Source organism: Heterocephalus glaber, unplaced genomic scaffold, assembly GCF_053883595.1.
Source record: "Heterocephalus glaber isolate CG9 unplaced genomic scaffold, H.glaber_assembly_v1.0 deba00001504, whole genome shotgun sequence".
Taxonomy (NCBI): domain Eukaryota; kingdom Metazoa; phylum Chordata; class Mammalia; order Rodentia; family Bathyergidae; genus Heterocephalus; species Heterocephalus glaber.
Window position 1 is genome coordinate 27810437 of NW_028258324.1, and position 16186 is coordinate 27826622.

Sequence of the window (16186 nt, forward strand, 5' to 3'; positions counted from 1 at the left end):
TTTTTGGACCGGGGATCAAACTCAGAAACTTTCACTTGCAAGACAGGCATGGTGGCACTCAGCTAAATCCCCAGCCCAACTTAAAATTTTGAAGGTTAAATGTTGCATGGTTTCTGTTATCTGAGAAACCTAAAATATAAATAATTTAAAGAGCAAACTAAAAGATAAATGATAGGAAACAGGAACATATAAACCTTTTGAAGATGGGAAAGGGATCTAGGGATGGAGGGTAAGGGGAAGAAGGAAAGGGGAAGAGGAAGTAAAAGAATTAAGATGTACATGATATGTATAGATACCAACTTCCCATGATGAATGTATTCATTATGTATCACAAACATATACTAACTTTTAAGACAAGGTTTCACATTTGTGTAAACCTAAAAAATATGTAAACTTGTTTAAATTTTTTAAGTAAATAGGAACAGAGAAATTACTATTATGTACTTCCCTGGTCAAATATATCTACTTTTTCTTCTGTACTTTCAGCCTATCTCAATCTTGAAAACATTTAGCACTTGCAGGGTGCTTATGCATGACACATAGCATTTTATTATTCATTTGATGTGGCTCTACTCCCCAGGCTCTGTGCTTCCTCTGTGGGCTGAGCCTCCCTGGGGGCACTGAGCACATCTCCTCAGTCAGGCAGGTGGACTGCAGCACTCCACATGCCTTCCTCCTGCTCCATCAACTTGCTAAATCCACACAGTCCTCCCTCTTTTAACCAGTGTCAGGATAAGACCACAGCTGAAGGCAGTGATTAACTTGCCTTGGAATCTGGAGTGTTGCAACTCATGAGGTGCTGAGGATAGAGCTTTGAAATTCCTAAGCAGGGAGCAGATTAGGAAAGCCCTCCAGGTGTCCGACAGAAACCTCCAGTTCCAGAGTGGCCATTTAAAAAATGTGGTATAGGTCGGGGATTTCGCTCAGTGGTTTCGCCACCTGCTGCGCAAGTGCAAGGACCCGAGTTCGATCCCTGGTACCAAAAAAAAAAAAGTGATATACACCTTTCACTGATGAAAGAGAAATGAAGGGTAGCACTAATATAAAAGAAGGAAAAAGGGAAGAAAAAAAGCTTAGAATTAAGGAATAGTAAGGCTTACAATTCTGACTTCCTAACTTCCTGTGTCTTCATTGGCTTGGGGACGATGTGCAGAATAGACACATGAATTCCCCTAATGTGAGCCAGCCAGGTTAGGCCAGGCCCTGGTCCCTTCTGCTCTCTACTGTGAGATGGAAACTAATGTTCCCCTTGACACGATCACTACCTGGCAGTGTAGTGCTCTCAAGGAGACACTAGGGTCCTTCCAGCTATGGGCCTTTTTACCTGTGAGGGCGGATCACCCACTCTATACTGGATAAACCAGGTGTGGACTGAATTCTTTTTTTTTGGTACCAGGGATAGAACTCAGGTCCTTCCATTTGCGAGGCAGGTGTTGGAACCACTGAGCTAAATCCCCGGCCCGATGTGGTCTAAATTGTGACTGTACAGAACACAGGCAAGGAAATCTTCTAGATGCATCGATCAGAAATTGATGAGAATTGGTAAATGTGAGGCTTCCCCTTTTTGATCAGAGTAAAGAATTTAGCAGTAAGAGGCCTGGAAAGGAGAAAATAGGGACTTGTGACAAAAGAAAGCAGGTATGTGGCATCCTGTCACAAACAAAGTGTGACTTGTTGCAAACAAGTCTAGTGAGCGGCATAGAAGACAAAGAGTGCATCATCTCTGGGAGGGGCTCTTCTCCCTGCTCCATCTCTGTCATAGATCTCAGAGCATTCTAGAACCCTGGGTTGAACAGCATTCCTCAGGAACAGTTCCTTTGTTTCCACCAAGCAGTTTTCCCATGGGGGCCTCAGAACCAGGTCAGTTGTGAGCTGCCTTCATTTGGAAACCGAAAGGACAAGTATTTCTGAGGAAACAGGAGGACATAAAAACTTCCAGAGGAAATGAGAGGGACCAGAGGGAGACAGCAAGGGTGGAGAGCAATGCCTGGCTTTCTATTTGGAGAGGCTATTAAGAGCCATCATAATTTGGGAACTAAGGCTAGTGTGATTGTTGTTTATTTACTGGAGATGCCCAGAGACACTTGGATTAGTTTCAGATAAGTAAACAGAGGTGAGGGAGGCAGATGATGCCACAGTATCACATACCTAGTGAGAGGAAGAGTTTGGGCTTAAACCTGGTCTCTTCTTACTTTATCAAGCAGGTTCAACTTGAATTTGCTCCTTGAGAAAACTAACTGCATTTTACTGGCAACATAGTTTTTGTGATTTTTGGAAACTGATATTTGAAAGGCTGTGACTCTGAATTCATAGGCCACCTGTTTATCTCTTTGCTGCAGGGCTCATAGTTGAAGTTCAGTCAATATATTATGAGCCATTTGATTCATTCATTAGAACCAGAATCAGCATCTTCCCTCCAGTGTTATAGCAAATAACTGGCAAAGGATTGGGAAGATATGGCAGAACTAGGATCTGATATCTCAAAATAATCCCCTCCTTCACAATGAAGGGTTGAAGACTTTAATTAAATGGAAATTGACGAAGATGTAAGTACAACCCTAACCCTAATGGTAATCCTGGCCAGGCCCTGTCCTGCCCCTCCTTCCCTGCCCTGAGGTAGAAAGGTGGCAGTGTTTAGGGACTTTAGCTACAGTTAGAGGCAGTCAGGTCTCAACCGAAAGGACTGAAAGTGGCCTGTAGTCACTCAAGAAAGAGTTATCAAGTGCTTCACATGTCAAGCAATATTCCAGGATTCAGCTGTGGGAAAATCAGAATTGACTTACAGTGAAAGTGTTTTGAGACTCCAGTTATGTTTTATGTATATTTCTTCTTAGTCCTGTGTAACCCTGGTATGATGCTAAGACTTGGATTTGTACAGTGTATATCTTACCTTGTTCTAAAAATATGTGACTGACAAAGGTATATGTGATTCACGAAAGATTATAAATCAGAAGTAGAAGAGAGAGATGAATAAGTTACTACATAAAGAAATATCAGAACTCAAAACTGAGACAGGAATGAGATTAGCTCCTACTACACAAAATGTAGCCTTGAAATTCCAGATACTACAATAAGTGAGCCACAGATGTGGCTTTAGGCTTTCAGTGACTAAACTATAGCAGTAGTAACACCACCCATTGGAGCATAACAGCAACAGAAAAACCAAAAATAAAAACAAGTGTTTGGAAGAACAATTAATCTGGAGACCAGAAGGAAATGTCTTCAAGAATTCTACAAAAATAGGATACTTTGTGAATGTGCTATAGAACTGCATCCTGAACAAAACACCTCTCAATTGAGGCTGGAAGAGCTGTGACCTTGAATTAATTGGCTGAGTCTTTGTGAGTGGATAGGGCATCTCCAGGCAGGGATGCCCATGATAACTGAGCCTCTGTGGCTTGAGGTGGCAAAGACATTAAATACAAGGGAAAGGTGTGGTTATTGATCCTGCATGTGTCTACCAAGATAAAGAACTTTAAGGTGATTGATGGAATTGCTAGAGGCAAGGCAGAAGGGAGATAAGAAGGCTTGATGTTGTGGCTTACAGAGGAATGTATGTTTCCAAACTTGATCAGGACAATCTCAGCTCAGGTCAGTCTATACGTGTGATGGCTATAGCTATGCTGTGAAGCCCAGAGAAAAGATGGGAACATTCTGTGATTTTAGAATAGAAGGAAATGTCTAGAAATAAAACTGCTTTGCCTCCTCAGAGAAATCATCAACAGGCCCCTCCCCTCAAGGAAGTACCATTGCTACCTTGAATATTTGTGAATGAGATACACGGTTAGGCTGTTTGGAAAATGACAGTATCTTTCTGATTTTGGGAAATAATAACATGAGTTAGAAATTGTGATAACAATATGGTCAGTCACTGTAAGGCAAGAAACTGGACAAAATAGTCTCTATAATGACTATTAATATATGAGATGCAGGACCACGCATGATTAGCCAACTTTGCCTGCCAAATTCATTCTCTGCTCTGAGCCCACCCAACCCAGTCACCCTTGGTACCCACCCCCTGCATCCCTGATTTCATCCCTCCCTCAATTTAGTTATGTGGAACATGGGTGGGGAACTAATCCAGAGGTTGGGCTGCCCTATTCTGATTCTCCTTCTCTACCACTGGAAATGGGCAATAGAGAGATAGAGGCACTGGTAGCTGGTGCAGAGTCTAGGAGATGATATTGGGCCCAAGCTGGAGAGATTTTCCTTCTCATGCTTTGGAAAAGCAAAGAACTCTGGATTTCAGAGAGAGGTAAATTTGATTCAAAGACATAGAGGTAAGCAGAGGCCAGAGGCATATTGCCTTAGACACACACACATACATACATACATACGTACATACATACACACACAGACATCAGGCCTGCAGGTACACACACATACACACATGCATGCCACAGCATGCCAAGGGAGAGGATAGGAAAAGAAAATGATGGGAAGGGAAGAGATGGGAAAGGAAGGAAAAGCCTTGTTCTTACTGGCTTCTCAAGTCCTGGAGCTACTGCTTCATAAGAAATGAAGGCACTACTACCCTAGTATCCTAGCATCACATGAGATGCCACTGTAGCTTTTTGTTTAAAATAGTTTGAGTGGGTTTTTGTTTCTCATTTTAAATGCCCCTGACAAAACACTGAAGAGGAAACCTTTCCTTCCCTCTTTCTTTCCTTCTTTTTTCTTTTCTTTCTTTCTTTCTTTCTTTCTTTCTCTTTTGAGGTAAAGGATAGAGAGGTATTTAATATAACATGCATGCATTTCATATCTTGTGCACTTAAAAGGAAATATGTATATTTAGGGGAGGACAGTCAGGAAGTTTGTTTTAAAAATCTGAAGTAAAGATTTTTCATTTAGTATTAGTATTTCATTAATTCTTTTTTATTTGATTTTCCATTCCCTAATGCTTGTTTCACTTCACTTATACTCTAGAAACCTCTGTGTAGCCCAGGTAGCTATATATAAACTTTGAGGAAAAGGGAATGAATGTGGATTCAGAGAGCAAAAGTGATTTTTAAGTCTAATCATGTATGTCAGCTTTCTATTACTATAACAAAATAGTTATAATGAAGCAATTAATGTATATGGAAAAAAGATTTACTTTAGCTCATGGTTCTGGAGATTTTAGCCTAAGTTCCGGTGGCCCTGTTGCTCTGGGCCTGTAATGAGAGTGGCATATCATGGTGAGAGTGTATAGTGGAGTAAAATCACTTACATCATGAAGCAGGGGATCCCACAGTCCCTTAAAGGGCAGCCCCTAGAGATCCCAGGACTTCCCACAAGGAATCCACATCCCAGTAGTGTCGGGAGCAATTCTATATAATTTTGGGCACTCTGGGGACAAAATCTTTAACCTAGGGATCTTTGGGGTGCACTCATACACATTATAGCAAATAGTCCCAGGTATAGTGTAAAACAGAGTCCCTTACATTCTTGAAGAATGAGTTTGGTTTTGTTTTCAAACAACCTAGAAAATTCCAAGGGCTAAGGTTGAGCAAGCAGGAAAGGGTAAACCTAGACTCTTCTGGAGCAAGGATCATCTTTTTCCAGCCCTAGAGAGCACAGGAGGTACTGAGTCAAGGCTCAGTACCTCAGTGCTGTTCTCTGGCTGATGGCAAGGAGCCTTCCAGACACCTGCCAGCAGAAAGGGCCCTCCCCTGGGCCCTGAGAAGTGGTCTGATCCAGATCTGTGAGAAATCCTTCATCTAAATGCTGACCTTTGGTGGGGCTTGGAGTAGGCCTACATCATAGAGAGAACCAAGTGCAATCCCCAAATCTGTATAGTGATGGCGGGCTCCTGCCTCCCAGACAGCTCTTTTAGATACATTTTCAGACTCCCTAGTATTATTCAATTAAGTAGAAGTTCTAAGGGAAATTGAAACTCTACAATAACTTCTGTTTGTTTTTTTATGGTTTATGTAGTTGAAGAATTGCATTCATTTTTCCCCCTGGAAAACAATTAAAGCTATTTAATAATAAATTGAAGTTTTAAAGAGAAAGTAGAGGGAGTCTTGAAGGGTATTTTCATCTACTTTCAACCAAAAATAAAGAAAAACTTTTTCTGACTGTTACACTAGCTTTCCATAATCCTCAGTGCTGTACAGTTATATTAGTAGTAGATGCAAGATGAATCTTTTTTGAATAATGAAAAAATATGTATTAATGCACATTTGGGAATAATCCCAAGGAATACCAGCAGCACATGCAAAAGCATTTATTTACTCTTTGGATATTTTTGCAGAAAATCTATTGTTTGGCCTTCATTTCAGTAGCTGATGGGTAATACGGCCAGAGGGCCACATGTTACTGTGGCACTGACTCCCTTAAGTGGGAGGTGGTGGAAGTTGCACCAGGCCTCGGGGTTGCACCTTGAGGGACCTGGAAGCAGGAAGAAGTGCTTTCCCAGAGAGTCGAGCTGGTTGACTGGGTTGAGGTAAGCTAAGCTGCAGTAATTAGTAACCATCAAAAATCAGTGGCTTGCCAGAAAAAGTTTATTCCCTGCTCTTACCACACTCCAGTGCAGGTCAGGAAGCCTGCCTCTGTCCTGCAGTGTCCTGCATGGATCTCACACCTTCCAAGTCTGCAGCCTAGGGCAAGAGAGCTGGAGGGTTTCATGGGGTATTTTTCAGAGCCAGGCCTGAAACTGGCCTATGTCCCATTGATCCACCCTCTCTCACATGGACCCAAAACTGAAGTATGCTGGGAAATGAAGTTTAGCTGTGTGCAAAAACAGGAAGCTTAGTGAACCTGTAGCACTGTGTCTGCCATAGGATGGGAGGGGAAAGTGGAACAGCAAAGGAGCAGGGCACAGGGTGAAGCTATGTATCAGCAAATGAAGGGATACATACCAGCTTCCCCTGGGGCTTGGGTTCTGGAACATGTGAGAGTGGCCATCTTCTCCCACGTTAAGGCACACCACGTGTTATACTTAGCTAAATGGAAAGGTTCCGCTAAGTGCAACCTAGTCAGCTGTGGCATCCTGGGATCCATGCCCCTGAGTTAGGTACATCACACTTTTTTCCATAGGTGAGGCCCAGGGTATAATGGGACCCAGGAGATCATAGCAACAGGGTGAGTAGCTTGTGGGCTCTGGAAACCATGTTTCTGGAAGGGCACCAGCCTGAGTTCCTTGAGGGGCCACACTTCCTCCTCCACACATCCACTAAAAACCAAACCAGAGGAGAACTGTAACAGAGTGTCTCACTCTCTCATGATCTAAAACAGGAAGGGGAGATTTTTACAGCTCATTCTATCTACCACTTTCGGAGTGGGTTGATATTTGTCAGACCAGGGTCTTAGCAGAGAAACACAATCCCGTAATGCACTCGGCTTTTCATGGCCCTTTGGCTGTCACACCCCACCCCACTCTGGCCTAGATTTTACAGTTGTCTGAGACGCTCCAATAACAGTGGTAGGGGTGACCCAGAAGATTTCTGATGTAGGTCTTCAGACTTTCCAGATAGCCCAGTGAGCACCAGCTCCAGGTATGATACCTGCAAGTGTGCTGGTTATCTTTTTTTTTTTTTAATTTTGTTAAATTCTTTTATTGGTACATTGTAGGTATACACCACAATTACATTTCTCATTGGGAATTGTACCTTTACATCATGCATCTTGGTTCTTATTTTTTCCCCATTCCTAGCCCTCCCTTCAAGCCCTCCACCCTTCCCTATTTACAAAGACTTTATTTCCATTTTTTCCATTTCTCAGCATTTTTCCTTTTCTTTCTTTCCTTTCCCATGCCCCTCCCACTACCCCTACCCCTTGGACCTTTTCTTCCTATTTTGCATTATCAATTATTCATTCTAATCATTGGTACATTTTAGGTATACAATATAATGACATTCATCATTGGAAATTTGCCCCTTTACATAGTCTCTCATGGTTCTTATTTTTCACCCTTGCCCAGCCCTCCCTTCAACCCCTTCATTCCTCCCTATTTACAAAGATTTTGTTCCTATTTTTCCATTTTCTCATATTAATCCCATTCCCTTCTATCCTTTCCCCTAGCCCTCCCACTTCCTTCCCCTTTGCCCCCTTTTTTCCTGTTTCACATTACCTATTATACATTTTAGTATAATTATTTACACTTTTTTACACTTTCAGTTTCTCACACCAGAGAAACTATTCAGTATTTATACATGTGTGTCCTATTTATTTCACTTAAGAGTATTGCCTCAATGTGCATCCACTTAGCTATAAATGTCTCTAATTTCTCATTTTTTATAGCTGAGTAGTACTCCATTTTATTAAAAAAAAACACATTTTCTTGATCCAGTCTCCAGTTGATGGGCATTTGGGCTGTTTCCAAGTTTTAGCTATTACAAACTGCGCTGCTATGAACATGGGTGTACATATATCACTGTGGTATGATTCTTTTAATTCTTTGGGGAAGATCCCCAGCAGGGGAATAGCAGGGTCAAATGGGACTTCCAGTCCTAGTTCTTTGAGGTATCTCCATACTGACTTCCACAGTGGTTGCACCAGTCTACATTCCCACCAGCGGTGGAACAGGGTACCTCTTTCCCCACAGCCCCACCAGCATTTGTTATTGGTTGAGTTCATGATAGCAGCCGTTCTTTCTGGAGTGAGGTGGAATCTCAGCATTGTTTTCATTTGCATCTCTTGAATGACCAGTGATGTTGAACATTTTTTCATGTATTTATTTGCTATTTCTACTTCTTTGTCTGAGAAATGTCTGTTCATTTCAGATGCCCATTTTTCAATTGGGTCTTTAAATTTGGGAGGTCTGATCTTTTTAAGTTCTTTATAGATTCAAGATGTAGATCTTTGTCTGAGGAAGAGCAGGTGAAGATGTTTTCCCACATTGTGGGTTGTCTCTTCACACTGCTGGTGGTTTCTCTTGCTGTGCAGAAGCCTTTTAATAAGAAGAGATCCCATTTGTTGATTGTTTGTGCTAGTTCATGGGCAACTGAGGTTTTGTTCATAAAATTTTCCCTACACCAATGTCTTCAAGGGTTCTACCTAACCTCTGTTCCAACTGGTTCAGAGTTTCTATTTGAATATTTAGATCTTTAATCCATTTTGATTTTAGTTTAGTGCATGGTGAGAGATATAGGTCTAGTTTTAATCTTTGGCAAGTTGAAGCCCAATTTTTCCAGTACCATTTATTAAAGAGGCTATCTTTCCTCCAGTGAGGGTGTTTGGCTCCTTTATCGAAGATGAGATGGCTGAGTGTGTCTGGCATTGTTTCTGCATCTTCTAATCTGTTCCACTGGTCCTCAAGTCTGTTTCTTTGCCAGTACCATGCTGTTTTTATCACAGTAGCTTTGTAGTAGAGTTGCAGGTTGGGGATTGTGATACCCGCTGCCATGTCTCTGTTACCTAGAATTGCTTTTGCTATTCTGGGTCTCTTCTTGTTCCAAATGAATTTTTGGATTGTTTTCTCAAGGTCCATGAAGTATGCTGCTGGGATCTCAATTGGAATTGCATTGAATCTATATAGCAGTTTTGGAAGTATGGCCATTTTCACTATATTAATCCTTCCTACCCAGGAGGAGGGGATGTCTGTCCACTTTCTGATATCATCTTCAACCTCTCTTTTCAGAGTGCCATAGTTTTCAGAGCAGAGGTCTTTGATTTCTTTCGTTAGGATGATTCCTAGGTATTTCAGTTTTTTGGATGGTATTATGAAAGGAATTATTTGCCCTATTTCTCTTTCAGTGAGTCTGTCATTCGTGTACAGGAAAGCTATTCATTTTTGTGTGTTGACCTTGTAACCAGCTACTTGACTGAATTTGGTTATTAAGTCTAGAAGACTTTTGGTGGAGTTCTTGGGGTCTTCTATATAGAGTATCATGTCATCTGCAAATAATGACAATTTGACTTCATTTCCTATCTTTTTTCCTTTTATTTCTTTCTGTTGTCCAATTGCCATCGCTAATGTTTCCAGGACTATATTGAACAAGAATGGTGATAGTGGACATCCTTGTCTTGTTCCTGATTTTAGTGTGAAGGATTTCAGTTTTTGACCATTTAGTATGATATTGGCTATTGGTTTTTCATAGATGGCTTTTCTCAGTTTGAGGTAGAGACCATCTATTCTGATTTTTTTTTCTGGTTTTTATCATAAATGCATGTTGGATTTTGTCAAAGGCTTTTTCTGCATATATGGAGATAATCGTATGGTTTTTGTCCTTGGCTCTATTGATACAGTGTATTACATTGATTGATTTGCGTATATTGAACCATCCCTGCATCCCTGGGATGAATCCCACTTGATTAGGGTGTATGATCTTCTTGATGATCTTCTGCATTCTGTTTGCCATTATCTTATTAAGGATTTTTGCATCTATGTTCGTTAGTGAGATTGGCCTATAGTTCTCCTTTTCAGTTGGGTCTTTCTCTGCTTTGGGGATCAAGGTGATGCTTGCTTCCAGGAATGAATTTGGGAGTATTGCTTCCCTTTCAATTTCATTGAAGAGTTTAAACAGTAGTGGCAGCAGTTCCTCTCTAAATGTCTTGTAGAATTCAGCAGTGAAGCCATCAGGGCCTGGGCTTTTCTTAGTTGATAAGTTTTTAATTATGTTTTTAATTTCATTGGTTGATATTGGGTTGTTCAGAATTTTTAGGTCTTCTTTGTTCAACTTTGGTAATTCATATGTATCTAGGAATCTGTCCATTTCTTCCGTGTTGTCCATCTTCTTGGTGTATAGGTTCTGGAAGTAGGTATTGATGATCCTCTGGATTTCTGCTGGGTCTGTTGTAATTTCACCCTTTTCATTCCTAATTGCATGGATTTGGGCCTTTTCTTTCCTTTTTCTGATAAGGTTTGCCAAGGGTTTGTCAATTTTGTTGATTCTTTCAAAGAACCAACTCTTGGCTTCATTGATTTTTTGTATCATTCTCTTAGTCCCCATTGCATTGATTTCTCCTCTGATCTTTATAATTTCCTCCCTTGTATGAGCTTTGGGTTTGTCCTGCTCTTCTTTTTCTAGAAGCTTGAGGTGTAGCATCAGGTTGTTTAATTGGGCTCTTTCTGTTTTCCTAATATGCATATTCACTGCTATGAATTTCCCTCATAAGACTGCTTTCATTGTGTCCCATAGATTCCGTTATGTTGTATTGTCATTGTCATTTAATTGAAGGAACTGTCTGATTTCTTCTTTAATTTCCTCCGTGACCCATTGGTTATTCAGAAGTGTGTTGTTCAATTTCCCATGTCTATGAAATTTTTTGAGTTTCTTTTGCTATGGATCTCCAATTTCATCACACTATGGTCTGATAATATACAGGGGATAACTTCAATTCCTTTGCACTTACTTAAACATGTTCTATGTGTGAGTGTGTGGTCTATTTTGGAGAATGACCCATGTGCAGCTGAGAAGAATGTGTATTCTGATTTTGTGGGGTGGAAGACTCTGTAAACATCTGTTAAGTTCATTTGTTCAAGAGTTCGATTGAGTTCTAGTATTTCATTACTTATTTTTTGTCTAGTTGATCTATCTATTTGTGCCAGTGGGATGTTGAGATCCCCCACTACAATTGTATTAGTGCATGTATGACTTTTCATGTCCGCTAGTATTTGTTTTATATAGTTGGGTGCACTAGTGTTTGGTGCATAGATATTTATGATTGTCATCTCTTCTTCTTCTTGGATTGTTCCCTTCACAAGGATGTAGTGTCCTTCTTTGTCTCTCTTAATCAGTGTTGGCTTGAAATCTACTTGATCTGTAAAGAGGATAGCTACTCCTGCTTTTTTTGGAGGGGTTCCTGTTGCATGGAGTATTGTTTTCCACCCTTTAACTTTCAGTCTATGAGTTTCCTTTTGAATTAAGTGTGTTTCTTGTATGTAGCATATTGTTGAATTTTGCTTCTTGACCCATTCTGCCAGTCTATTTCTTTTGATTGGTGAATTGAGACCATTAACATTGATGGTTATAACTGAAATGTATTGACTTGTCATTGCCATGACTTTTTCTTTTTGTTGGGTTCTCCCCCTTTCCATTTAATTTCTTGTCATGCCAGATGGGTTCATTCTGCTTTGCTTCCTGCAGTTGGGATCCTCAATGTCTGTTCCTAGGATATTGTGTAAAATTCTTTGGAGTGCTGGTTTGGTATTCATGAAGTTCCTAAGGTGCTCTTTGTCATGAAAGTATCTTATTTCTCCATCCATTTTGAAAGATAGTTTTGCAGGGTACATTAATGTGGGTTGGAGGCTCTTTTCTTTTAGGGCTTGAAATACATTACTCCAAGCTCTTCTTGCCTTGATGGTTTGTGTTGAGAAGTCTGCTGTGATTCTGATGGGCTTTCCTTTGTATGTGATTTGTTTCTTTTCTCTAACTGCTTGGAGAACTTTGTTCTTCTGTTGAGTTTCTGGAATCTTAACAATTATATGCCTATGTGTAGATTTTTTTTGACCAAGGCTATTTGGAGTCCTATATGCCTCACTTAACTGTATGTCAAGCTCTTTTCTCCTGCTTGGGAAGTTTTCTGCCATTATTTCTGTGAAGAGGTTTTTTATGTCATCTGCACTCTCTCCTCTTTCTTCATTGACTCCAATCAATCTTATGTTATTCTTCTTTGCATCATCTAGCAGCTGCTGGATTGATTTCTCATGTTCCCTTATAATTTTGAGGTAATTTTTCTTTTCCTGGTCATTAATTGCAATCTTATCTTGTATATCTGAAATTCTGTCCTCACATAGGCTCATTCTGCTGTGTAGACTTTCATTGGAGTTTTTCATGTCCTGGAAATCTATTTGCATCTGTTTTATGGATTCCATTTGTTTCCTATGTTGGGATTCCATCATGTTCCTCAGCTCCTCTCTAGATTTATTAATCATGTCTTGCACTAGGAGCACAATTTCCCCTGTTTTCTGAGAAATTATTTTTGATTTCATTTTTTCCAGATTCCCTTTTGTTGCCAATTCAGTGGGTCCAGGTGGTTGAGTATCAGAGTGTTCCATCTCATTTCCCTTTGGGGTTGCTGTAGTTGATCTGGAAGTCTGGTTTTGAGACTTATTTACATGTTTTCTCATTTCGACTGGGGCGGGGGCTGCTGTTGGCGTCTGCATGGATTACCTCCTCTGAGCTGGGAGAGGTGGGACAGAGGCTGGGAGCAGCGGTAGGAACGGTGGCCCAAAAGCCCCTTTCTCTGGACCAGGAGCAGTGGGATGGCAGCTCAGAAGCCCCTACCTCTGGGCCGGGAGTGGCGGGACTCAGTACCGTGGTCTGGTGGTCAGGTGTCCTCTGCGTCTTTGTAGTGTGGTACCAGGTGGCTGTACAGAGGAGGGGTGGCGGTCCAGTGGATTGTTGCCGGGGCTCAGGCTGATTCGGCGTGTTCTGGGCGATTCGCAACCTCGGTAGGGTGTGCGCAGACCCCGCCTGTGTGCAGCGGGCTGATTCGGCGTGTTCGGCATGACTAGTGTGCTGGTTATCTAAGAGGGGAATACCAACAAAGTCTGTACATCAAAATTTTATTTAATTCATTTTACATCCATGTTTTCATGAACAAGAGGACTTTTCCTAAGGGAGAATCTCAGCCCAGAACACAAGGCTCACATCCTGCAGTTTTTCTCTCTGCCATTTAGCATTAAGGAATGGGTACCCTATTCTCTCAACTGACTAGCATTGCTCTGTCCCTTGTCACTTGGGGGAGGTGGCACATCAGCCATCAGCCTTGAATCTCGACCAATTGTCATGTTGAAGAGGAATGAGAACAGAGGCATCACTAGGTCAAACACTGACCACCGGAATAGTACAGAAAATGTCTGCTGGAATCCTCCTCTGAATTTACTCAGATACATTTTTGTGCATGGGTAAAAGTATCAAAAGAAAAGGACGGGGTGGCAGGCAGTTAGCAAAATGGGTCAAGGATTGGGATGGGTCTTGAGGCAGCATTTCTATAACAGCTGAATTTGTTTTTTAGCTATACTGTCTCTCACTGAGGAAAATAGGTCAAACCCAGCACCTCTCTACTACTTTCTATCTTCCAGGCCTCCCTTCCCCATTGGTTCCAGCTCAGTTTTCTCCAGGTAAATGGTGGGATTACCGTCCTATGCCTACCTTGGAGCTGGGGTACCCTTATGTTCCAGTGCATACCCCTCCTTCCTCACTGGAGTTGGGAGAGGCTGTCTCTTTCCCCTCCCTTTCTGCCTCACCCTGCCTTGGTCACTGTAGAATTGTGTAAATGTATGGGTCAGCAGCCAAAGTGATCACTTCTGAACACCTGCCAGGTGAGGGTCAAGCTACTTCCCTGAAGAGCAGATGGGACCAGATCACAAGACTGCTGAGAACTCAAGGTACCCAAAAGGTGGGGTGCTGCTCACCCTGACCCTAAGGCACATTGTCTGCACTTGTACCTTCTTAGTTCTTCACCTTCCTCCTGACCCCAGGAACATAGGTTGCCATGGCAAGGTCCTCCTGCAAGAACTGAGCAGCATTCAGACTCTTCTTTCACATAGCATCACAAGCACTGCTATTTGGGTGTCTCAAGACAATGAAATGGGGGCCCTACCATAGCATGATGCTTGCCCGCCCTAGAACCAGCAGGGGGCCCTGTGTCCATGTGAGAATGCTGCTGCCACCAGGGAGAGATGCTGATCAGCACAAAATGAATGCTATTTCTGGGCTTCTGATCCCCCTGAGAGAGCCATGGAGCAGACCCTGACCAGATCTCTGCTCCAATGGCCCCAGAGCATTTCATCTGTGAGAAGAGGGCAGGAACCATTGTGGTTTTGTATTCAGCACAATCTTCAGGGCCATTGGGATATCAGTGACAGCCTCAACTCTACTTGCATGGCGGGAATATTATTAGTCTGCCTCTAGGTCAAATTAGATTTTCAGCAACTGCTCCAAGTTCTCTTTCTCTTTGTACAGAACAGAGCACAGTCAGAAACTTGTTTTCCACAGAGGAAAGTTGCTGTTCGAAGTTTTCCAAGCCTCTGAGGAAAAAAGAGAGGTCACAGGAGAGCTAGGGTGAGGAGAGAAACTGGCCTTTGACCCAAGGATCCTTGCCTTGCTGCTGGGTGACCTGCTGCCTCCTACCCACACCAATCACCAGAGCTTGGAGGTCCACCATTTCAGCTCGAGGCTTGTGGACCTGGATACCATGTCAGGCTGATGCCTGTCATCAAAACAAACATCTCCCACCATGGCCAGACTGACTTGTAGGCTTCTAGACAGTCACAGGTGTCCTGCATAAGGTGTAGGGAAGCGCCCTCGGAGACATCAGTGTGTTTTGATGGCTGCCCATGAACCGCAATCTGCTGCCACAGCTAGTCACTCAGCAGGTCTACAATCAGTTGTTTTCTTCCTTCCAAATTGTTCCAAAGGAAAAAGGTATTTTGTTTTAATGAGCACCTCCAAACCCCTTCTATGAGGGTCTTTAAGTAGCCAGCACTTTTGGCCAAGAGCACCAGTGTGTTCCCTGTGCTGGGCATTAGGGCTAGGACCTGGCAGTTCTCCATACACAGCACCTGTGGCTGGGCCTGGTGAATGGTGTGTTCTCCTTTTCTGCTTTTTCCTGAGTGCTCTCTTGAGGGCAGACTGAGAATGAGGAAGGGTCAGTGCCAGACTAGGTTGTGGCCTTTGTCCAACTGCAAATCAAATTCAAGATAATTCAGGGAAAAAAATGCCTTAGGTGGTGCTTTGTGACTGTCCACCCAAGATGACACGAAGATATCATTAAAATCTGGGATAAATATACTTTTTATAATTGAGAGTTAGTTCTCATGACACTTCAGCTAGAAGCACTGCCCCAATGAGTCTTTTTATATTACATTTACCATAGGGATCATCCATCGTAATTCCAACAATTACTTCCATTGAAAAGTACCATTGTGAATGTAGTTAGGACTCAAATACAGGAGAGAAAATATCTTTCACTTTGTTACTTGCTTTCAGAGTTTTGCAAATTTTGACCAAAGGATAGTTGATAAGACTATGCTTTAAACAAACATTAAAAAAAAGTAAATTAATATATTTTACAATTCATCTAATGTACCAACATTTTAGAAAAGCAGTTCCAAGTCTGTTTTATGATATCTGTGGCAACAAATACATGGATATAGAGTATTTATCTCTATTAGCATATATTGTGCCTACCAATGGGTGATGGAGCAGGTATCTTGGTGGGGTTTTTTGTTGTTGTTTTTTGAGACAGAATCTTGCCGTGTAGTTCAGGCTGGTCTTGAATTGCTAAGTAGCTCAGGCTGGTCTTGAACTTGCAA